The sequence below is a fragment of the Pseudophryne corroboree genome, chromosome 4 (genome assembly GCF_028390025.1).
Source record: "Pseudophryne corroboree isolate aPseCor3 chromosome 4, aPseCor3.hap2, whole genome shotgun sequence".
Classification (NCBI taxonomy): Eukaryota; Metazoa; Chordata; class Amphibia; order Anura; family Myobatrachidae; genus Pseudophryne; species Pseudophryne corroboree.
This window is the reverse complement of record NC_086447.1, coordinates 927,944,926-927,969,819: the sequence shown is the minus strand read 5'-3', so window position 1 is coordinate 927,969,819 and position 24,894 is coordinate 927,944,926. Positions and strand designations below refer to the sequence as shown.

The following is a 24,894-nucleotide window of genomic DNA, read 5'->3' as shown; positions in this document are numbered from 1 at the left end:
GGTGGCCCCTCTCAGCTCTGGGCCCCATAGCAGCTGCACTCCCTGCGCCTATGGTAGCTACACCCTTGTATATAATACATGTAACTGTGACAGGGAAGGTGGCCCCTCTAAGCTCTGGGCCCCATAGCAGCTGCACTGCCTACACCCTGTATATAACACATGTAACTGTGACAGGGAAGGTGGCCCCTCTCAGCTCTGGGACCCATAGCAGCTGCACATGTGTTATATAGAGGGTGTAGCTACCATAGGTGCAGGGAGTGCAGCTGCTATGGGGCCAGAGCTGAGAGGGGCCACCTTCCCTGTCACAGTTACATGTATTATATTCAGGGTGTAGTTACCATAGGTGCAGGGAGTACAGCTGCTATGGGGCCCAGAGCTGGGAGGGGCCACCTTCCCTGTCACAGTTACATGTGTTATATACAGGGTGTAGCTACCATAGGTGCAGGGAGTGCAGCTGCTATGGGGCCCAGAGCTGAGAGGGGCCACCTTCCCTGTCACAGTTACATGTGTTATATACAGGGTGTAGCTACCATAGGTGCAGGGAGTACAGCTGCTATGGGGCCAGAGCTGAGAGGAGCCACCTTCCCTGTCACAGGTACATGTGTTATATAAATTTTTCGCTATTAGGTGGTACATAGGGGTCATTTCAAACTTTTCCCTTGGGGCCTGCAAAATATCTAGGTATGCCCCTGGGCCTGCTCATTGTAGTGTGGTATAAAATGAACTGGAGGGGATTGTAATGTTATATAATATGAGCCAGGACACTGTAATGAGACACAATATGAACGGGGAGCACTATATAGCATAATGTGTACTGGGGGTACTCTGCGGCATGATGTGTACTGGCAGCTCTGAAATGTGACATAGGGTGAACTTAAGCACTACTGCAATTCATAAAAGACACTAGGGCACTACTATGGGGCATAACATATAATAAGTCTCTACTATGGGTCAGAAAATGAACTATAGGGCACTATTATAGGGCATAAAATGAACAACTGCTGCAGAGAAGTGTCTCCCTAGAAGCATTGGGACGGGGGCCCCTTCAGAATGTTGCTATGGGGCCCACAAAGTTCTGGCTACGCCCCTGCACACGATAAATGTGATAATGTAGCATCAGTCAAATGTATTAAGCAAGGAATGTCATTTTCTTCTGTGGGAAATTATTAAGAATAAAAATCTATTTAGTGAAGATCGCAAAACCTCTGTCTTGCAATTGACAAATAGTAGAAATGTGATATTTTCATATGTATCATTCTAAAATTGCAAATATTTATCAGATTTTCTTGTTTACCGCATGCCTCAGATGGCGCATAAATAGCTTTCTCATAAGAAAAAGGATGGAGATGGAGAACTTGAGAGCCCACCCATATATGAGGAGACCTTCCATGTAGTGCAACGCCTCCTTTTCCTCTGCGTGCTTGTTACTAACGAGCATCATCATCGCAGACCACTGCAATCGAATATTTAATACCATCAGTAATTCTTCTACACGTGTAAGTAAATGGATCCAAAATATATGATATATTGTCATTGAGTAATTGTAAAACTATCTGTATGGCAATGAGTAATGGAAAGAAGTGTACAGAGGGAATGGTTTGTAATTTGGATGACTGTCCAGGTTCCACTTCTTCCCGCCACATGCGCAATGCATTAGATTTCAGGGGTTGGTCTACAAATTAGCGATAAGCTGACATGAAACCCATCACATCTCTAGTGTCGCATCCCACAGTGGTTGTCACGTTGCGATTTTACTCTAAATCCTTCTGTTACATTCCACCGATAAAATGTTTTCCGCATTGCGAAGATCCACGATAATAGGCGGATTGTTTGACACACTGGCCCCATAATTTAGTAAATCCACAGATGAATGTGACGCTATCTTACACTTATAGTTTGTGGTCTATCTGAGCTCTCTTATTGGCTGCTAGTAATATGATGTCATTTCGCTGGTTTTCCGCTATTCTGCTTCTGAATCTTTTATTTATTAATATTTTACTAAAGCTGCAAACGCCATAATATACCAGCTGCTACGGATCTTTGATTAGACATGAGACCTTTGAGATTTAATTAACAACGCTGGGGACAACTGGAAATGCTCATTAGTAATAGCTGGAATGAAGAATGTGTCCCTCTTACATCCCAGAATAAAACAGTTCGGGGGAAATACTGGTCATTGATACATTGGTCCCTGAACACAGTGAGAGTAAGTGCTAATGCAATATAATAAGCCTAAGCAATGTTCCTGTATAGACATAAAACATGGGTGATGCTGTACTGGTTTTGTAGGCTGCCCATCCATACTCCATTCTGAAGCCACCCCGAGCATTATTAACAGTTACTTATGTGGCGCCAGCCAGGGGCGTTTTAAGAGAGGAGAGGCTCGTATGGAGACCCCGGGTGGGCACCCTACTCTCCACAGCGCCGCAGGCTCCGGAATTGTGCCGGAATCTACTGCGCATGCGCAGGTCTCTGGAAACATGGCGCCTGGAGACAAATTTCCTTCTGCGCATGTGCGGCGGACATTTTGGGTATGATTTTTGCCGTGGCTTATGTGGCTGTCCTTCCTGGACCCTATCTATCTATCTATCTATCTATCTATCTATCTATCTATCTATCTATCTATCTATCTATCTATCCATCTATCTAGCTATCTATCTATCTATACATATCTATTCATATTCATATATACACTTATACAGGAAACCACTGCACTCACCATAGCCAGGAATGTGGTGCAAACCTGCACTCACCACCCCCCGGCTGAGGTGCAGTGGCCTGTGACCACATTGCTTAAATAATCTTGTACCAGCACTCACCTTAGTAAGCTCACTCATCTCAATACATTAGTACATAAATAAATAATGGGGTTTTAGTTCATGGATTGTACAATGCATTTAAGCTTCCAGCCCAACATCAAGAGACCCCATTTCACTGCAAGTCCTACTCTAACACCCGGATTACTGAAAACATGCCCACTGCTATCACATCAGAATCCAACTGAAAATATGCTACCAGGTTTAAAGCTCACCTGCCAACTAACTTATGACATCTAAAAGTCATTATTTATCTATGTACTGATGTATTGAGGTGAGTGAGCTTACTAAGGTGAGTGGTGGTCTCTCTGTACTATGTATATATATATATATATATATATATATATATATATCACGACAAAAGGAAAATACTGCGCCACAAGTGGAAATACAACCTTTACAACTCAACATATATGGCTATGCTATATTGACACTCCCGATATGTAGGGCGTCAGCTGGTCCCCCAAATAATACCGGGATGGTAAATCCCTGAATTAACTGAGTTTATAAAGGAAAGGGATGGGGGGTAGCGACCACTGGTGTCTATAAATAATTACAAGACATTTAAACAATTAAAACATTTATTTAAAATTTTTAACAAAACTTTTTCTAAAAATGGGATAAAAAGTAATTGCGCATTTATGTAAAAAATAAATAAAGTGCAAAGATATTAAAGTGCTTATCTGAGTCAGAGGTCAATCTGATGTCCAACGCGTTTCATCATACAGACTTCATCAAGGGGTCTTGAAACGCGTTGTGCATCAGAATTACCTCTGACTCAGATAAGCACTTTAATATCTTTGCACTTTATTTATTTTTTACATAAATGTGTAATTACTTTTTATCCCATTTTTAGAAAAAGTTTTGTTAAAAATTTTAAAGAAATGTTTTAATTGTTTACATATCTTGTAATTATTTATAGAAACCAGTGGTCGCTACCCCCATCCCTTTCCTTTATATATATATAGAGAGAGAGAGAGAGAGAGGGAGAGGGAGAGAGAGAGAGAGAGAGGATATATTTGTCACATATCTCTCTCCCGTGGGTGTAAACAGTGAACATATGTGGAGGTTTTTGAAGTGGATGCAAAAACTGCTAATTTCAATGTATTTTATAAGCATATTTTATATGCCCATCATCACCAGATGAAATACAGTCCCACTGTACATTGATTTCATCACCTGGATTCTACAGGTGTGAGTAATTATCTGTCCCCTGTGACTGGGGACAGATATGTAACACGAGTCACATTCCTATGTAACATGAGTCACATTCCTATGTAACATGAGTCACGCCTCAAAACTGATTTGAAGTATAGTTTGGTTATCATTCTGTTTTTGTTATTTGTGTGTCAATCATAAGTTTACGGTCTTATAAGTATATGGTATAACAATCATATTGTAAAAATAATTAGGAGAGGAGGTTTAAATAAATATATAAGTCCGCTCAGGTCCTATGTCCATTCTGTTGTAACAAGAAGCAAATAAATGTATTCGCGGGGGCATTACCAGGCAGGAAGGCTTAGTACTGATGACTACAGGACAGGTCTGGGTTCTAGCAGCCCCAAAAGTACTTTCGCTGGTGCAAACCTTTGCTACTACACAATCAGCCACAAGCCCGTGCTTCATGAGTAAATCTAGGCGCAATTGCGCAAAGGGTGCCATATAAGTTATGGCAGGTGTTCTGTATCCTAAAACTTCTAAAAACTCAAGGGTACAAAAATCTGCAATGTGCAAACCTCTGCTCCTACACAGACATCCAGAAACCCATGCAGCCTTATGGAAATCTGTAGCAGGGGGATTCGGTCAGCACACCGGTGTTCGCTGGTGCACTCATTAATGCACAGCATTGTACTGAATATGCAGAAGTGGTGGTTTTAATACACTACAGGCATTTCATAAATTTGAATGAATATCTTTGGCTGACACTGTTCCGTGAAGGCTTTACTGCTTTACATGACAGCTGTTGGTACGGTAAATTATTGCAGCAATATCAGAGACTAATTTGGGGATTAATATGCTTGGTGTTAGAGCGTCTTAAACGGAAACAATGGCACCTGCACTTTCTTGTGTTACATTCCCCTCCCTGTGTCTACCGGAAGGGAGAGGTCTATACCCAGGTGGTCATCAATTTTCCAGAGAAGCAGACACTTATAGGCCCTACACACTGGCCGATTTTCTGAAAGATATGAACGATCTCGTTCATAAATGAACGAGAACTCGTTCATATCTTTCAGTGTGGAGACTCCTGCGATGAACGATGTGCGGCCCCGCGCTCGTTCATCGCTGGTCTCCCCTCGGCTGTGCATACAGGCCAATATGGACGATCTCGTCCATATTTGCCTGCACTTCAATGCAGCCGCGTGACGGGGGGAGTGAAGAAACTTCACTCCCCCCGTCACTGCCCCCCCGCCGCCGGGTCGCTCGTCGGCCGTTTCGGCCGTCGGTCACCTCGGCGGCGCATCGTCAAATGAGTAGGGCCCTTTAGACGTAGTTCTCCGGAAGACGATGAGCGTGCTTTGTAAGAGGAGAAAGCATTTTGTTTTACATGTATTCCGTTGTTCTGAGTATTTGTGATAGATCCCCAGCACATGATTTTACAATGAGGCACCTGGCCGCGGGCACACGGCACACGTTAACTCAATTTTATCAACCTGCGGCTGCTTTGGATTTTTTTTTCCACTTGCAAAGCCTTCCAAGCCTTCTATCCTACCGCGTGTTCCCAGATCTCTTATTGCAGATATAAGAACGTGTGACAATACTATCATTTTATTGATTGATTATTTTTGCGGTTCAGTTTTCCTACATTTTTATTTATAAATAGATAATGACATTAAAAACCTGTTTAGATGTTTTTTTTTAAAGGATGTTATTCATTTTCAAGGCAATGTAAAAGTTGATGCCATTAAACATATCCTTTTAAGAACCATATCTTAACCTCTTTTTACTTCATATTTTAGTTTTACTTACAACAACATACAAGTGACACAAGCCAATCACTAGTAGGCACATTGGGGGTAATTCCAAGTTGATCGCAGCAGGACATTTTTTAGCAGTTGGGCAAAACCATGTGCACTGCAGGTGGGGCAGATGTAACATGTGCAGAGAGAGTTAGATTTGGGTGGGTTATTTTATTTCTGTGCAGGGTAAATACTGGCTGCTTTATTTTTACACTGCAAATTAGATTGCAGATTGAACACACCACACCCAAATCTAACTCTCTCTGCACATGTTATATCTGCCTCCCCTGCAGTGCATATGGTTTTGCCCAACTGCTAACAAAAATCCTGCTGCGATCAACTTGGAATTACCCCCATTGTGTAAAAGCGGAGCTGGGCTGTACCGGAAGCGTGTGAATAGACCGCGACGCATGCGCCTGCAAATTATTTGTTTCTAGTCACCTCCTCTTTCGCCATACTCCGATTTGAAAAGACAGAGGGGTAAATATAAAAGCCGATGAGATTTCAGCAATTTAGCTAATAAATTTAAAGCAGGACATTTCTTAAATGGCAAAAGTAATAAGAATAAGGTGTTTATTACAGTCTGCACTGACCTATCAATTATGGGGTCAATAGTTTATTTACTAAGTTGTCAATATGAATTTATCCTTTTCATATATATAAATGTATGTATTATTATTATTATTATTGTTGTTATTATTATTATTATTATTATTAGCAGCAGCAGCAGCATTATTATTATTAAATGTATTCTTTTATCAAATAATATTGCCCCCACAATAAAATAATAAATGTATATAGGATCCTTAGTAAAATACAATAAATTCATATTGGCTGCCAAATACTGAACTTATTCTTTTTACAATTCTGACATATAGCGCAAACTAACGAGCGATCTCGCCTATCAGAATCACGCCACTTCATTACTATGCTCGCTTGAGCCCGGTGTCTATCTTTAATTTGTTAAACACCGCCTATTACTTTTACAAGGAACAAAATCCGGCTGTCACCCCGTCTCCCCCCCATACACACCCAGATTTGCATGTACTGTACAAGTTTTATTAGTTTGCATCTCCGCCAGACCTGTACGGTGGGGGGCAAGTTACGCCGGCAACTGATTACTAACCCCCGTCGCCTTGTTATCTTATTTATAGGGCATTTTACTAGGAAGAAAAACCTTGAGTGTCCTGACCAGTTTTGTAGCACGGGACACATCACAGGCAGTTGGGAACCATATTACACACAAAAGACACTAATCATTACAAATATGTGCGTTGCGCCGGCTGGATGATAGAAGTGTTTATAGGGCTGAAATGCCGGTATAAAATATAAATGCTCCTTTTGTGACAGCTGACGCCCAGTAGCGTGGCGGCTAAATCAACCGTGAACCATGTTCTATTTTCTGTGTGAATCTGTATAGAAAAATCGTACTACAGGTTGAGTATCCCTTATCCAAAATGCTTGGGACCAGAGGTATTTTGGATATGGGATTTTTCCGTATTTTGGAATAATTGCATACCATAATGAGATATCATGGTGATGGGACCTAAATCTAAGCACAGAATGCATTTATGTGTCATATACACCTTATACACACAGCCTGAAGGTAGTTTTAGCCAATATTTTTTAAAACTTTTTGTATTAAACAAAGTGTGTCTACATTCACACAATTCACTTATGTTTCATATACACCTTATACACACAGCCTGAAGGTCATTTAATACAATATTTTTAATAACTTTGTATATTAAACAAAGTTTGTGTACATTGAGCCATCAAAAAACAAAAGTTTCACTATCTCACTCTCACACAAAAAAGTCTGTATTTCGGAATATTCCATATTTCGGAATATTTGGATATGGGATACTCAACCTGTATACGAAATGCAAGCTGCTCAATCGATTTATTGGCATACCACAGGTGCGTGTAAGGGAGGGGGTTAATCTAGACAAGAAGAAAAAAAAATCTCATACAGAATAAAAAAAAAGTTTTGTCGCTTTTCCAAAAACTTTTATAATTTAACTTTTATGCAGATTTTTTTTTTTCTATATCAAACTCACATAGAAAACAGGGGCGATGAAGTATAGTAAGCACGCATGACAGTATAATTAAGTAAAATAAGACATAACGGATTACTTACTAGAGCCGATGGGCAGCCCTTCCCCGGAATTGCTATCTCCACCTGCTTTCCCATCTGCCTTAGACCAGGAGCTCTGAGCAACTTATGGGGAAAAAGTGTGGTGCTTGGTGCATTACACACAGTGGCTGCTGTCATTGCATTTAAGAGGGACTATGATATAATACACAATATGACTACATAGACGTATGAGTAAGTGGCCCGTACAGTGTATGAAGCCGTGTGCCCATAATAACGTCTGATTCGGAGGGGGGTTATTTTATGCTCCCAGATTTTAGGCATAACGTGGATTAGACTCGTACAGCTGTGCTGGTAATTAATATTTTATTACAGCTCATTCTTTCCATATGCTCTAACCTTCTTATTTTTTGGTCCGCTGAAGGTGACATAATTTCACAGGGGCCGTGCCTAATGGAAAAAATCATGAGTGGTAGAAGTGAGGACTGCCTGTCTGTCGCTGTACTATACCATCTATCGGTAGTTAGAGGGGCAGGAGGGGAATCTCACTTTGAGAATATATACATAAAATTAGCCGAGATCATATTTTTAAATAATAAACATGACTGAGCCGCGGTGACTCAGAACCCAAAGGGCCAATTACTGACTCTTCTAAACTTACAATAGCAGCCGAAATGAGAGCTGGCTTGTACTTTCCAGTTCCCTCTTTCAGGCAGGAGAAAAGGAAAGAGAGATCTTTTGTTGTACTTCTCAGATGAGTAATCCCGACGAGAGACCTCGCTTGAAAAAGCCACATTGTTCGCAGCCTCTGTGGCCACTTACCGCGAACGATTATATTCCCACGAAATAGCTGATTCTTTATTGATACCAAAGTGATCTAGAAAAGAAAAAGTAAAAATAGAAACAGAATATTTGTCTGTTCGGAGACGCACAACACACACTTGCTTATTTTGTAACACAATCAAGAGTCATGTACTAAATGCGGCACAATGGGAGCCAGGCCCGAGGGCTGTGAGTGCACGTGACCCGGGGGCATTGTGTCAGCGGGCAGACTTGCTGTGCTTCTGGCGGGCATGGTAGCTGCAAATGTGTAAGGAAACAGAATGTATGGTGGCAGACTGGTGGCACAATGGCTAGCACTGCTGCCGTGCAGCCACAGAGTCTAAGGGGGGACATGTACTGAGCAGTGATAAAAGTGGAGAAGTGAGCCAGTGGAGAAGTTGCCCATGGCAACCAATCAGCTGCTCTGTATACTTTTATAGTATGTAAATTATAAATGTTACGTCAATGCTGTTTGGTTGCCATGGGCAACTTCTCCACTGGCTCTCTTCTCCACTTTTATCACTGCTTAGTATGTGTCCCCCTATATTCAGTAAGGAAATGTTATGTTCTCTCCATTTCCCTCCCCCAGTTTACATAGCCATACTGGTAGGGTAATTGGGTACTGCCTAAATTGGGCCTGGGTGTTGTATCTGTGTGCCTCTGGCAGTTAAATCAGATACAGTAACAGATATGCATTTATTTTAAATATGATGTACTAGCAATTTATGGTCAAAGGCTGCATGAGGAAAACGTTGAGCAGTGCAACATGTTGCAAGATTCCAATACCTGAGACTCAATGGCGTAGCTACCAAAGGTGCAGTTGCTATGGGGCCCAGAGCAGGGAGAGGCTACCTTCCCTGTCACAGTTAAAAGTGTTATATACAGGGTGTAGCTACCATAGGTGCAGGGAGTGCAGCTGCTATGGGGCCCAGAGCTGAGAGGGGCCACCTTCCCTGTCACAGTTACATGTGTAATATACAGGGTGTAGCTACCATAGGTGCAGGGAGTGCAGCTGCTATGGGGCCCAGAGCTGAGAGGGGCCACCTTCCCTGTCACAGTTACATGTGTTATATACAGGGTGTAGCTACCATAGGTGTATGGAGTGCAGCTGCTATGGGGCCCAGAGCTGAGAGGAGCCACCTTCCCTGTCACAGTTACATGTGTTATATACAGGGTGTAGCTACCATAGGTGCAGGGAGAGCAGCTGCTATGGGGCCTAGAGCAGAGAGGGGCCCACCTTCCCTGTCACAGTTACATGTGTTATATACAGGGTGTAGCTACCATAGGTGCAGGGAGTGCAGCTGCTATGGGGCCCAGAGCTGAGAGGGGCCACCTTCCCTGTCACAGTTACATGTGTTATATTCAGGGTGTAGCTACTATAGGTGCAGGGAGAGCAGCTGCTATGGGGCCCAGAGCTGAGAGGAGCCACCTTCCCTGTCACAGTTACATGTGTTATATACAGGGTGTAGCTACTATAGGTGCAGGGAGAGCAGCTGCTATGGGGCCCAGAGCTGAGAGGGGCCCACCTTCCCTGTCACAGTTACATGTGTTATATACAGGGTGTAGCTACCATAGGTGCAGGGAGTGCAGCTGCTATGGGGCCCAGAGCTGAGAGGGGCCACCTTCCCTGTCACAGTTACATGTGTTATATTCAGGGTGTAGCTAACATAGGTGCAGGGAGTGCAGCTGCTATAGGGCTCAGAGCTGAGAGGGGCCACCTTCCCTGTCACAGTTACATGTGTTATATATAGGGTGTAGCTACCATAGGTGCAGGGAGTGCAGCTGCTATGGGGCTCAGAGCTGAGAGGGGCCACCTTCCCTGTCACAGTTAAAAGTGTTATATACAGGGTGTAGCTACCATAGGTGCAGGGAGTGCAGCTGCTATGGGGCCCAGAGCTGAGAGGGGCCACCTTCCCTGTCACAGTTACATGTGTAATATACAGGGTGTAGCTACCATAGGTGCAGGGAGTGCAGCTGCTATGGGGCCCAGAGCTGAGAGGGGCCACCTTCCCTGTCACAGTTACATGTGTTATATACAGGGTGTAGCTACCATAGGTGTATGGAGTGCAGCTGCTATGGGGCCCAGAGCTGAGAGGAGCCACCTTCCCTGTCACAGTTACATGTGTTATATACAGGGTGTAGCTACCATAGGTGCAGGGAGAGCAGCTGCTATGGGGCCTAGAGCAGAGAGGGGCCCACCTTCCCTGTCACAGTTAAAAGTGTTATATAAAGGGTGTAGCTACCATAGGTGCAGGGAGTGCAGCTGCTATGGGGCCCAGAGCTGAGAGGGGCCACCTTCCCTGTCACAGTTACATGTGTAATATACAGGGTGTAGCTACCATAGGTGCAGGGAGAGCAGCTGCTATGGGGCCTAGAGCAGAGAGGGGCCCACCTTCCCTGTCACAGTTACATGTGTTATATACAGGGTGTAGCTACCATAGGTGCAGGGAGTGCAGCTGCTATGGGGCCCAGAGCTGAGAGGGGCCACCTTCCCTGTCACAGTTACATGTGTTATATTCAGGGTGTAGCTACTATAGGTGCAGGGAGAGCAGCTGCTATGGGGCCCAGAGCTGAGAGGAGCCACCTTCCCTGTCACAGTTACATGTGTTATATACAGGGTGTAGCTACTATAGGTGCAGGGAGAGCAGCTGCTATGGGGCCCAGAGCTGAGAGGGGCCCACCTTCCCTGTCACAGTTACATGTGTTATATACAGGGTGTAGCTACCATAGGTGCAGGGAGTGCAGCTGCTATGGGGCCCAGAGCTGAGAGGGGCCACCTTCCCTGTCACAGTTACATGTGTTATATTCAGGGTGTAGCTAACATAGGTGCAGGGAGTGCAGCTGCTATAGGGCTCAGAGCTGAGAGGGGCCACCTTCCCTGTCACAGTTACATGTGTTATATATAGGGTGTAGCTACCATAGGTGCAGGGAGTGCAGCTGCTATGGGGCTCAGAGCTGAGAGGGGCCACCTTCCCTGTCACAGTTACATGTGTTATATACAGGGTGTAACTACCATAGGTACAGGGAGTGCAGCTGCTATGGGGCTCAGAGCTGAGAGGGGCCACTTTCCCTGTCACAGTTACATGTGTTATATACAGGGGCGTAGCTACCATAGGTGCAGGGAGTGCAGCTGCTATGGGGACAGAGCTGAGAGGGGCCACCTTCCCTGTCACAGTTACATGTGTTATATACAGGGGCGTAGCTACCATAGGTGCAGGGAGTGCAGCTGCTATGGGGACAGAGCTGAGAGGGGCCACCTTCCCTGTAACAGTTACATGTGTTATATACAGAGTGCAGCTACCATAGGTGCAGAGAGTGCAGCTGCTATGGGGCCCAGAGCAGGGAGGGGCCACCTTCCCTGTCACAGTTACATGTGTTATATACAGGGTGTAGCTACCATAGGTGCAGGGAGTGCAGCTGCTATGGGGCCCAGAGCTGAGCGGCTCACCTTCCCTGTCACAGTTACTTGTGATATATACAGGGTGTAGCTACCATAGGTGCAGGGAGGGCAGTTGCTATGGGGCTTAGAGCTGAGAGGGGCCACCTTCCCTGTCACAGTTACATGTGTTATATACAGGGTGTAGCTACCATAGGTGCAGGGAGTGCAGCTGCTATGGGGCCAGAGCTGGGAGGGGCCACTTTCCCTGTCACAGTTACATGTGTTATATACAGGGTGTAGCTACCGTAGGTGCAGGGAGTGCAGCTGCTATGGGGCCCAGAGCTGAGAGGGGCCACCTTCCCTGTCACAGTTACATGTGTTATATACAGGGGTGTAGCTACCATAGGTGCAGGGAGTGCAGTTGCTATGAGGCCCAGAGCAGGGAGGGGCCATCTTCCCTGTCACAGTTACATGTGTTATATACAGGGTGTAGCTACCATAGGTGCAGGGAGTGCAGCTGCTATGGGGCCAGAGCTGAGAGGGGCCACCTTCCCTGTCACAGTTACATGTGTTATATACAGGGTGTAGCTACCATAGGTGCAGGGAGTGCACCTGCTATGGTGACCCAGAGCTGAGAGATGCCACCTTCCTTGTCACAGTTACATGTGTAATATAGAGGGTGTAGCTACCATAGGTGCAGGGAGTGCAGCTGCTATGGGGCCAGAGCTGAGAGGAGCCACCTTCCCTGTCACAGTTACATGTGTTATATACAGGGTGTAGCTACCATAGGTGCAGGGAGAGCAGCTGCTATGGGGCCCAGAGCTTAGAGGGGCCACCTTCCCTGTCACAGTTACATGTGTTATATACAGGGTGTAGCTACCATAGGTGCAGGGAGTGCAGCTGATATGGGGCCTAGAGCTGAGAGGGGCCACCTTCCCTGTCACAGTTCCATGTGTTATATATAGGGTGTAGCTACCATAGGTGCAGGGAGTGCAGCTGCTATGGGGCCAGAGCTGAGAGGAGCCACCTTCCCTGTCACAGTTACATGTGTTATATACAGGGGTGTAACTACCATAGGTGCAGGGAGTACAGCTGCTATGGGGCCAGAGCTGAGAGGGGCCACCTTCCCTGTCACAGTTACATGTGTTACATACAGGGGTGTAGCTACCATAGGTGCAGGGAGTGCAGCTGCTATGGGGCCAGAGCTGAGAGGAGCCACCTTCCCTGTCACAGTTACATGTGTTATATACAGGGTGTAGCTACCATAGGTGCAGGGAGAGCAGCTGCTATGGGGCCCAGAGCTGAGAGGGGCAACCTTCCCTGTCACAGTTACATGTGTTATATACAGGGTGTAGCTACCATAGGTGCAGGCAGTGCAGTTGCTATGGGGCTCAGAGCTGAGAGGGGCCACCTTCCCTGTCACAGTTACATGTGTTATATACAGGGTGTAGCTACCATAGGTGCAGGGAGTGCAGCTGCTATGGGGCCAGAGCTGGGAGGGGCCACTTTCCCTGTCACAGTTACATGTGTTATAAACAGGGTGTAGCTACCGTAGGTGCAGGGAGTGCAGCTGCTATGGGGCCCAGAGCTGAGAGGGGCCACCTTCCCTGTCACAGTTACATGTGTTATATACAGGGGTGTAGCTACCATAGGTGCAGGGAGTGCAGTTGCTATGGGGCCCAGAGCAGGGAGGGGCCATCTTCCCTGTCACAGTTACATGTGTTATATACAGGGTGTAGCTACCATAGGTGCAGGGAGTGCACCTGCTATGGTGACCCAGAGCTGAGAGATGCCACCTTCCTTGTCACAGTTACATGTGTAATATACAGGGTGTAGCTACCATAGGTGCAGGGAGTGCAGCTGCTATGGGGCCCAGAGCTGAGAGGGGCCACCTTCCCTGTCACAGTTACATGTGTTATATACAGGGTGTAGCTACCATAGGTGCAGGGAGTGCAGCTGCTATGGGGCCCAGAGCTGAGAGGGGCAACCTTCCCTGTCACAGTTACATGTGTTATATACAGGGTGTAGCTACCATAGGTGCAGGGAGTGCAGCTGCTATGGGGCCTGAGCTGAGAGGAGCCACCTTCCCTGTCACAGTTACATGTGTTATATACAGGGTGTAGCTACCATAGGTGCAGGGAGAGCAGCTGCTATGGGGCCCAGAGCTTAGAGGGGCCACCTTCCCTGTCACAGTTACATGTGTTATATACAGGGTGTAGCTACCATAGGTGCAGGGAGTGCAGCTGCTATGGGGCCTGAGCTGAGAGGAGCCACCTTCCCTGTCACAGTTACATGTGTTATATACAGGGTGTAGCTACCATAGGTGCAGGGAGAGCAGCTGCTATGGGGCCCAGAGCTTAGAGGGGCCACCTTCCCTGTCACAGTTACATGTGTTATATACAGGGTGTAGCTACCATAGGTGCAGGGAGTGCAGCTGATATGGGGCCCAGAGCTGAGAGGGGCCACCTTCCCTGTCACAGTTCCATGTGTTATATACAGGGTGTAGCTACCATAGGTGCAGGGAGTGCAGCTGCTATGGGGCCAGAGCTGAGAGGGGCCATCTTCCCTGTCACAGTTACATGTGTTATATACAGGGTGTAGCTACCATAGGTGCAGGGAGTGCAGCTGCTATGGGCCCTGAGCTGAGAGGAGCCACCTTCCCTGTCACAGTTACATGTGTTATATACAGGGTGTAGCTACCATAGGTGCAGGGAGAGCAGCTGCTATGGGGCCCAGAGCTTAGAGGGGCCACCTTCCCTGTCACAGTTACATGTGTTATATACAGGGTGTAGCTACCATAGGTGCAGGGAGTGCAGCTGCTATTGGGCCTGAGCTGAGAGGAGCCACCTTCCCTGTCACAGTTACATGTGTTATATACAGGGTGTAGCTACCATAGGTGCAGGGAGAGCAGCTGCTATGGGGCCCAGAGCTTAGAGGGGCCACCTTCCCTGTCACAGTTACATGTGTTATATACAGGGTGTAGCTACCATAGGTGCAGGGAGTGCAGCTGATATGGGGCCCAGAGCTGAGAGGGGCCACCTTCCCTGTCACAGTTCCATGTGTTATATACAGGGTGTAGCTACCATAGGTGCAGGGAGTGCAGCTGCTATGGCGCCAGAGCTGAGAGGAGCCACCTTCCCTGTCACAGTTACATGTGTTATATACAGGGGTGTAACTACCATAGGTGCAGGGAGTACAGCTGCTATGGGGCCAGAGCTGAGAGGGGCCACCTTCCCTGTCGCAGTTACATGTGTTACATACAGGGGTGTAGCTACCATAGGTGCAGGGAGTGCAGCTGCTATGGGGCCAGAGCTGAGAGGAGCCACCTTCCCTGTCACAGTTACATGTGTTATATACAGGGTGTAGCTACCATAGGTGCAGGGAGAGCAGCTGCTATGGGGCCCAGAGCTGAGAGGGGCAACCTTCCCTGTCACAGTTACATGTGTTATATACAGGGGTGTAACTACCATAGGTGCAGGGAGTGTAGCTGCTATGGGGCCAGAGCTGAGAGGGGCCACCTTCCCTGTCACAGTTACATGTGTTATATACAGGGGTGTAGCTACCATAGGTGCAGGGAGTGCAGCTGCTATGGGGTCCAGAGCTGAGAGGGGCCCACCTTCCCTGTCACAGTTACATGTATTATATACAGGGTGTAGCTACCATAGGTGCAGGGAGTGCAGTTGCTATGGGGCTCAGAGCTGAGAGGGGCCACCTTCCCTGTCACAGTTACATGTGTTATATACAGGGTGTAGCTACCATAGGTGCAGGGAGTGCAGCTGCTATGGGGCCAGAGCTGGGAGGGGCCACTTTCCCTGTCACAGTTACATGTGTTATATACAGGGTGTAGCTACCGTAGGTGCAGGGAGTGCAGCTGCTATGGGGCCCAGAGCTGAGAGGGGCCACCTTCCCTGTCACATGTGTTATATACAGGGGTGTAGCTACCATAGGTGCAGGGAGTGCAGTTACTATGGGGCCCAGAGCAGGGAGGGGCCATCTTCCCTGTCACAGTTACATGTGTTATATACAGGGTGTAGCTACCATAGGTGCAGGGAGTGCAGCTGCTATGGGGCCAGAGCTGAGAGGGGCCACCTTCCCTGTCACAGTTACATGTGTTATATACAGGGTGTAGCTACCATAGGTGCAGGGAGTGCACCTGCTATGGTGACCCAGAGCTGAGAGATGCCACCTTCCTTGTCACAGTTACATGTGTAATATACAGGGTGTAGCTACCATAGGTGCAGGGAGTGCAGCTGCTATGGGGCCCAGAGCTGAGAGGGGCCACCTTCCCTGTCACAGTTACATGTGTTATATACAGGGTGTAGCTACCATAGGTGCAGGGAGTGCAGCTGCTATGGGGCCCAGAGCTGAGAGGGGCCACCTTCCCTGTCACAGTTACATGTGTTATATACAGGGTGTAGCTACCATAGGTGCAGGGAGTGCAGCTGCTATGGGGCCTGAGCTGAGAGGAGCCACCTTCCCTGTCACAGTTACATGTGTTATATACAGGGTGTAGCTACCATAGGTGCAGGGAGAGCAGCTGCTATGGGGCCCAGAGCTTAGAGGGGCCACCTTCCCTGTCACAGTTACATGTGTTATATACAGGGTGTAGCTACCATAGGTGCAGGGAGTGCAGCTGATATGGGGCCCAGAGCTGAGAGGGGCCACCTTCCCTGTCACAGTTCCATGTGTTATATACAGGGTGTAGCTACCATAGGTGCAGGGAGTGCAGCTGCTATGGCGCCAGAGCTGAGAGGAGCCACCTTCCCTGTCACAGTTACATGTGTTATATACAGGGGTGTAACTACCATAGGTGCAGGGAGTACAGCTGCTATGGGGCCAGAGCTGAGAGGGGCCACCTTCCCTGTCGCAGTTACATGTGTTACATACAGGGGTGTAGCTACCATAGGTGCAGGGAGTGCAGCTGCTATGGGGCCAGAGCTGAGAGGAGCCACCTTCCCTGTCACAGTTACATGTGTTATATACAGGGTGTAGCTACCATAGGTGCAGGGAGAGCAGCTGCTATGGGGCCCAGAGCTGAGAGGGGCAACCTTCCCTGTCACAGTTACATGTGTTATATACAGGGGTGTAACTACCATAGGTGCAGGGAGTGTAGCTGCTATGGGGCCAGAGCTGAGAGGGGCCACCTTCCCTGTCACAGTTACATGTGTTATATACAGGGGTGTAGCTACCATAGGTGCAGGGAGTGCAGCTGCTATGGGGTCCAGAGCTGAGAGGGGCCCACCTTCCCTGTCACAGTTACATGTATTATATACAGGGTGTAGCTACCATAGGTGCAGGGAGTGCAGTTGCTATGGGGCTCAGAGCTGAGAGGGGCCACCTTCCCTGTCACAGTTACATGTGTTATATACAGGGTGTAGCTACCATAGGTACAGGGAGTGCAGCTGCTATGGGGCCAGAGCTGGGAGGGGCCACTTTCCCTGTCACAGTTACATGTGTTATATACAGGGTGTAGCTACCGTAGGTGCAGGGAGTGCAGCTGCTATGGGGCCCAGAGCTGAGAGGGGCCACCTTCCCTGTCACATGTGTTATATACAGGGGTGTAGCTACCATAGGTGCAGGGAGTGCAGTTACTATGGGGCCCAGAGCAGGGAGGGGCCATCTTCCCTGTCACAGTTACATGTGTTATATACAGGGTGTAGCTACCATAGGTGCAGGGAGTGCAGCTGCTATGGGGCCAGAGCTGGGAGGGGCCACTTTCCCTGTCACAGTTACATGTGTTATATACAGGGTGTAGCTACCGTAGGTGCAGGGAGTGCAGCTGCTATGGGGCCCAGAGCTGAGAGGGGCCACCTTCCCTGTCACATGTGTTATATACAGGGGTGTAGCTACCATAGGTGCAGGGAGTGCAGTTACTATGGGGCCCAGAGCAGGGAGGGGCCATCTTCCCTGTCACAGTTACATGTGTTATATACAGGGTGTAGCTACCATAGGTGCAGGGAGTGCAGCTGCTATGGGGCCAGAGCTGAGAGGGGCCACCTTCCCTGTCACAGTTACATGTGTTATATACAGGGTGTAGCTACCATAGGTGCAGGGAGTGCACCTGCTATGGTGACCCAGAGCTGAGAGATGCCACCTTCCTTGTCACAGTTACATGTGTAATATACAGGGTGTAGCTACCATAGGTGCAGGGAGTGCAGCTGCTATGGGGCCCAGAGCTGAGAGGGGCCACCTTCCCTGTCACAGTTACATGTGTTATATACAGGGTGTAGCTACCATAGGTGCAGGGAGTGCAGCTGCTATGGGGCCCAGAGCTGAGAGGGGCCACCTTCCCTGTCACAGTTACATGTGTTATATACAGGGTGTAGCTACCATAGGTGCAGGGAGTGCAGCTGCTATGGGGCCTGAGCTGAGAGGAGCCACCTTCCCTGTCACAGTTACATGTGTTATATACAGGGTGTAGCTACCATAGGTGCAGGGAGAGCAGCTGCTATGGGGCCCAGAGCTTAGAGGGGCCACCTTCCCTGTCACAGTTACATGTGTTATATACAGGGTGTAGCTACCATAGGTGCAGGGAGTGCAGCTGATATGGGGCCCAGAGCTGAGAGGGGCCACCTTCCCTGTCACAGTTCCATGTGTTATATACAGGGTGTAGCTACCATAGGTGCAGGGAGTGCAGCTGCTATGGCGCCAGAGCTGAGAGGAGCCACCTTCCCTGTCACAGTTACATGTGTTATATACAGGGGTGTAACTACCATAGGTGCAGGGAGTACAGCTGCTATGGGGCCAGAGCTGAGAGGGGCCACCTTCCCTGTCGCAGTTACATGTGTTACATACAGGGGTGTAGCTACCATAGGTGCAGGGAGTGCAGCTGCTATGGGGCCAGAGCTGAGAGGAGCCACCTTCCCTGTCACAGTTACATGTGTTATATACAGGGTGTAGCTACCATAGGTGCAGGGAGAGCAGCTGCTATGGGGCCCAGAGCTGAGAGGGGCAACCTTCCCTGTCACAGTTACATGTGTTATATACAGGGGTGTAACTACCATAGGTGCAGGGAGTGTAGCTGCTATGGGGCCAGAGCTGAGAGGGGCCACCTTCCCTGTCACAGTTACATGTGTTATATACAGGGGTGTAGCTACCATAGGTGCAGGGAGTGCAGCTGCTATGGGGTCCAGAGCTGAGAGGGGCCCACCTTCCCTGTCACAGTTACATGTATTATATACAGGGTGTAGCTACCATAGGTGCAGGGAGTGCAGTTGCTATGGGGCTCAGAGCTGAGAGGGGCCACCTTCCCTGTCACAGTTACATGTGTTATATACAGGGTGTAGCTACCATAGGTACAGGGAGTGCAGCTGCTATGGGGCCAGAGCTGGGAGGGGCCACTTTCCCTGTCACAGTTACATGTGTTATATACAGGGTGTAGCTACCGTAGGTGCAGGGAGTGCAGCTGCTATGGGGCCCAGAGCTGAGAGGGGCCACCTTCCCTGTCACATGTGTTATATACAGGGGTGTAGCTACCATAGGTGCAGGGAGTGCAGTTACTATGGGGCCCAGAGCAGGGAGGGGCCATCTTCCCTGTCACAGTTACATGTGTTATATACAGGGTGTAGCTACCATAGGTGCAGGGAGTGCAGCTGCTATGGGGCCAGAGCTGAGAGGGGCCACCTTCCCTGTCACAGTTACATGTGTTATATACAGGGTGTAGCTACCATAGGTGCAGGGAGTGCACCTGCTATGGTGACCCAGAGCTGAGAGATGCCACCTTCCTTGTCACAGTTACATGTGTAATATACAGGGTGTAGCTACCATAGGTGCAGGGAGTGCAGCTGCTATGGGGCCCAGAGCTGAGAGGGGCCACCTTCCCTGTCACAGTTACATGTGTTATATACAGGGTGTAGCTACCATAGGTGCAGGGAGTGCAGCTGCTATGGGGCCCAGAGCTGAGAGGGGCCACCTTCCCTGTCACAGTTACATGTGTTATATACAGGGTGTAGCTACCATAGGTGCAGGGAGTGCAGCTGCTATGGGGCCTGAGCTGAGAGGAGCCACCTTCCCTGTCACAGTTACATGTGTTATATACAGGGTGTAGCTACCATAGGTGCAGGGAGAGCAGCTGCTATGGGGCCCAGAGCTTAGAGGGGCCACCTTCCCTGTCACAGTTACATGTGTTATATACAGGGTGTAGCTACCATAGGTGCAGGGAGTGCAGCTGATATGGGGCCCAGAGCTGAGAGGGGCCACCTTCCCTGTCACAGTTCCATGTGTTATATACAGGGTGTAGCTACCATAGGTGCAGGGAGTACAGCTGCTATGGGGCCAGAGCTGAGAGGGGCCACCTTCCCTGTCACAGTTACATGTGTTATATACAGGGTGTAGCTACCATAGGAGCAGGGAGTGCAGCTGCTATGGGGCCAGAGCTGAGAGGGGCCATCTTCCCTGTCACAGTTACATGTGTTATATACAGGGTATAGATACCATAGGTGCAGGGAGTGCAGCTGCTATGGGGCCAGAGCTGAGAGGGGCCACCTTCCCTGTCACAGGTACATGTTTTATATACAAGGTGTAGCTACCATAGGTGCAGGGAGTACAGCTGCTATGGGGCCAGAGCTGAGAGGAGCCACCTTCCCTGTCACAGTTACATGTGTTATATACAGGGGTGTAACTACCATAGGTGCAGGGAGTACAGCTGCTTTGGGGCCCAGAGCAGAGGGGGCCCAGCTTCCCTGTCAAAGTTACATGTGTTATATGTATATACCCCAATGGGTGGTACATAGGGGTCCTTCCAAACTTTTGCATTGGGGCCTGCAAAATATCTAGGTATGCCCCTGCTCATTGCAGTGTGGTATAAAATGAACTGGCGGGCATTGTGTTATATAACATAAGCTGGGCCTCTGTAATGTGGCACAATTTGAAGTGGATTTCTATTTCATGTTTTCTTTTTAACTGATTTGCATTTTTAAGTGTTACCTGTATTTTCTTTTCTTTTATTAAATTAGTTATTGCATCTGACGAGTTCCAAGTGTCTTATAAACTGTGTAATTTAAAATAAAATACATTTATTTCCAGCCTAAACTACTGTAGTGGACATTTTGCCTTGTTTTGTGTGCACAGCTCACATAAAGTGAGTAAAAGAGGGTGTTCATCAAACAAAGTATTGGTCATGTAGGGTAATAATTCCTCTCATTTTAAGGTGTTTATGTTACACTTACATTTACTAAAGTCAATGCCAGAGATTATGTTGTACTATTAATTTACACACGTCATATACTGGTTCACCCATGCCCACCAACCCCCAGATCCTATGCTCCTTCGCTGCAAGTGACCTCTCTACCTCAGTCACTCTGGCCGCAACCTTGCTCTAACCGCTGGAGTCGTTGAGGCAGGGCCACTGCGCATGACAGAGAAAGGACAGACCGTCCCCGGATAATTATATAAAATAGTAAATGGACTTGGCATACTGTATGCCTGGTCACCTCATTCCCGAAGTTTGTAGTGGTCTTCCGCTACCATCTGTCCCGTCGCTGCAGTGCGAGCCGTTGGCTCCTGAGATGCCCCCGCTCCCGCTGTGCATGTTGGAGACGGGACAGACCGTAGCGTATTATTATAGCGATATCAACTTTACGCTTTTGTTTTCATAAATTGTACGTAAGAAGCAGATGTCAACCTACAGTGTTCAGATTCAATTAGTGGATACTGTGAAGAAAGGAGAAGGTAGGTGGGGAGGTGGCTTTTGTTCCAGCTTAAGTCGTGCAGTGTGTAGCCAGCATTAGACTATCTTCTACTCCATACACCCTATAATTTATTTATTATTATTAGCAGTTTCTTATATAGCGCAGCATATTCCGTTGCGCTTTACAATTAGAACAACAGTTATAGAACAAAACAGGGCAAAGACAGACATAGCGGTAGGAAGGCCCTGCTCGCAAGCTTACAATCTATAATGCCACCTGACCCTCGCTTTCTGATGATCTGCCGCTGATCTCAGTGTCCTGTCCTAGGCTGTCATCACAAATTGTGGGGCTTGGGACTGACAAAATAGACAGACTCCCCCGCACCCACCATAAACAAAAAATTCTGCCACACCGCTCCACCCATATGTGATGTCACACAACTTGATATATAGATGGAGCGTTGCGGACCTACGGGAACGATTTAGAGAGGCGATGCACAGGGAAGGCTTAAGTCCTCCCTGCACATCAGTCCGCTGTTGTTGTGTTGCCTGTGCAGTTCTCCAGGTGTTGGTGGTATGAGACAGGGGTAGGCTCTAAGGGCCCGGGACCCCTGGTGGCTGCCCTGGTTCTGTCCCCTGATGCAGCAACGTGTATGTACCACATACTTGTCCTATATGGCCTTGTACTGTAATGCTGCATTCAGACTGCAAATGCCGGATCCTACCCGGTAAGACAAACGTGTACTTACCGGGTGGGATCCGGCATTTGCACTCCGCTGCTGGCTTTCCGACCCGGCAATATACCGGGTCGGTTGCCATAACAACGGAGCGCGCAGCAGCAGCAGGGGCGGGGGTGGAGGCGGCGTCGGGAGATGAGCTCATCTCCAGCGCCGCCTCTCCCTATCTTGTGAATGGGAACCGTGTCGCATCGACACGGCTCCCATTCACACCGCACCTGACCCGGTAATCAACCCGGGTAAAACCCTTCTTTTTTACCGGGTTGATTTACCGGGTCAGGCGACCCGCTAAATCGGCCAGTGTGCTTTCACATCGCACACTGACCCGGTTCGACACGGCAATATGCCGTGTCGGTACCGGGTTATTTGTGCGATGTGAAAGGGGTATAAGTCACTGTTCTCTTGTCTTGTTCATTGGGAACTTTGTTAGGTGCAGTGAAACCCTTGTGGCGCAATATAAAGAATATATGTGTGTTTGTGTATATATTATAATATATATAATAAGATTTTACTTACCGATAAATCTATTTCTCGTAGTCCGTAGTGGATGCTGGGGACTCCGTCAGGACCATGGGGAATAGCGGCTCCGCAGGAGACAGGGCACAAAACTAAAGCTTTAGGATCAGGTGGTGTGTACTGGCTCCTCCCCCTATGACCCTCCTCCAAGCCTCAGTTAGGATACTGTGCCCGGACGAGCGTACACAATAAGGAAGGATATTGAATCCCGGGTAAGACTCATACCAGCCACACCAATCACACCGTATAACTTGTGATCTAAACCCAGTTAACAGTATGACAAACGTAGGAGCCTCTGAACAGACGGCTCACAACAAATAACAACCCGATTTTTTTGTAACAATAACTATGTACAAGTATTGCAGACAATCCGCACTTGGGATGGGCGCCCAGCATCCACTACGGACTACGAGAAATAGATTTATCGGTAAGTAAAATCTTATTTTCTCTGACGTCCTAAGTGGATGCTGGGGACTCCGTCAGGACCATGGGGATTATACCAAAGCTCCCAAACGGGCGGGAGAGTGCGGATGACTCTGCAGCACCGAATGAGAGAACTCCAGGTCCTCTTTAGCCAGGGTATCAAATTTGTAGAATTTTACAAACGTGTTCTCCCCCGACCACGTAGCTGCTCGGCAGAGTTGTAATGCCGAGACCCCTCGGGCAGCCGCCCAGGATGAGCCCACCTTCCTTGTGGAATGGGCCTTGACAGATTTAGGCTGTGGCAGGCCTGCCACAGAATGTGCAAGTTGAATTGTGCTACAAATCCAACGAGCAATCGTCTGCTTAGAAGCAGGAGCACCCAGCTTGTTGGGTGCATACAGTATAAACAGCGAGTCAGATTTTCTGACTCCAGCCGTCCTTGAAAAGTATATTTTCAATGCCCTGACAACGTCCAGCAACTTGGAATCTTCCAAATCGCTAGTAGCCGCAGGCACCACAATAGGCTGGTTCAGGTGAAACGCTGACACCACCTTAGGCAGAAACTGAGGACGCGTCCGCAGTTCTGCCCTGTCCGAATGGAAAATCAGATATGGGCTCTTATACGATAAAGCCGCCAATTCTGATACTCTCCTGGCTGAAGCCAGGGCCAGTAGCATGGTTACTTTCCATGTAAGATATTTCAAATCCACCGATTTGAGTGGCTCAAACCAATGGGATTTGAGAAAATCCAAAACTACCTTCAGGTCCCACGGAGCCACTGGGGGCACAACCGGGGGCTGTATATGTAGTACTCCTTTTACAAAAGTCTGGACTTCAGGAACTGAAGCCAATTCTTTCTGGAAGAAAATCGACAGGGCCGAAATTTGAACCTTAATGGACCCCAATTTGAGGCCCATAGACAATCCTGTTTGCAGGAAATGTAGGAATCGACCCAGTTGAAATTCCTCCGTGGGGGCCTTCCTGGCCTCACACCACGCAACATATTTTCTCCAAATGCGGTGATAATGTTGTGCAGTCACCTCCTTCCTGGCTTTAACCAGTGTAGGAATGACCTCTTCTGGAATGCCTTTTTCCTTTAGAATTCGGCGTTCAACCGCCATGCCGTCAAACGCAGCCGCGGTAAGTCTTGGAATAGACACGGTCCCTGCTGAATCAGGTCCCGTCTTAGAGGTAGAGGCCACGGATTTTCCGTGAGCATCTCCTGAAGTTCCGGGTACCAAGTTCTTCTTGGCCAATCCGGAGCCACGAGTATCGTTCTTACTCCCCTTTGCCGTATAATTCTCAGTACTTTGGGTATGAGAGGCAGAGGAGGAAACACATACACTGACTGGTACACCCACGGTGTTACCAGAGCGTCCACAGCTATTGCCTGAGGGTCTCTTGACCTGGCGCAATACCTGTCCAGTTTTTTGTTGAGGCGAGACGCCATCATATCCACCTTTGGTTTTTCCCAACGGTTCACAATCATGTGGAAGACTTCTGGATGAAGTCCCCACTCTC

At 48.2% G+C, this 24,894-nt stretch overlaps 1 long non-coding RNA gene across 1 annotated transcript in view; it reads right to left on the bottom strand.

The window, feature by feature from the left end:
- Positions 1-7,933: 7,933 nt before the first annotated feature.
- Positions 7,934-24,894, bottom strand: part of LOC134911905 (uncharacterized) — a 43,307-nt gene continuing 26,346 nt past the window's right edge. Inside the window, exon 3 of the long non-coding RNA XR_010176953.1 lies at positions 7,934-8,745. This is a non-coding gene — a long non-coding RNA (uncharacterized LOC134911905). The remainder of the gene's footprint in view (positions 8,746-24,894) is intronic.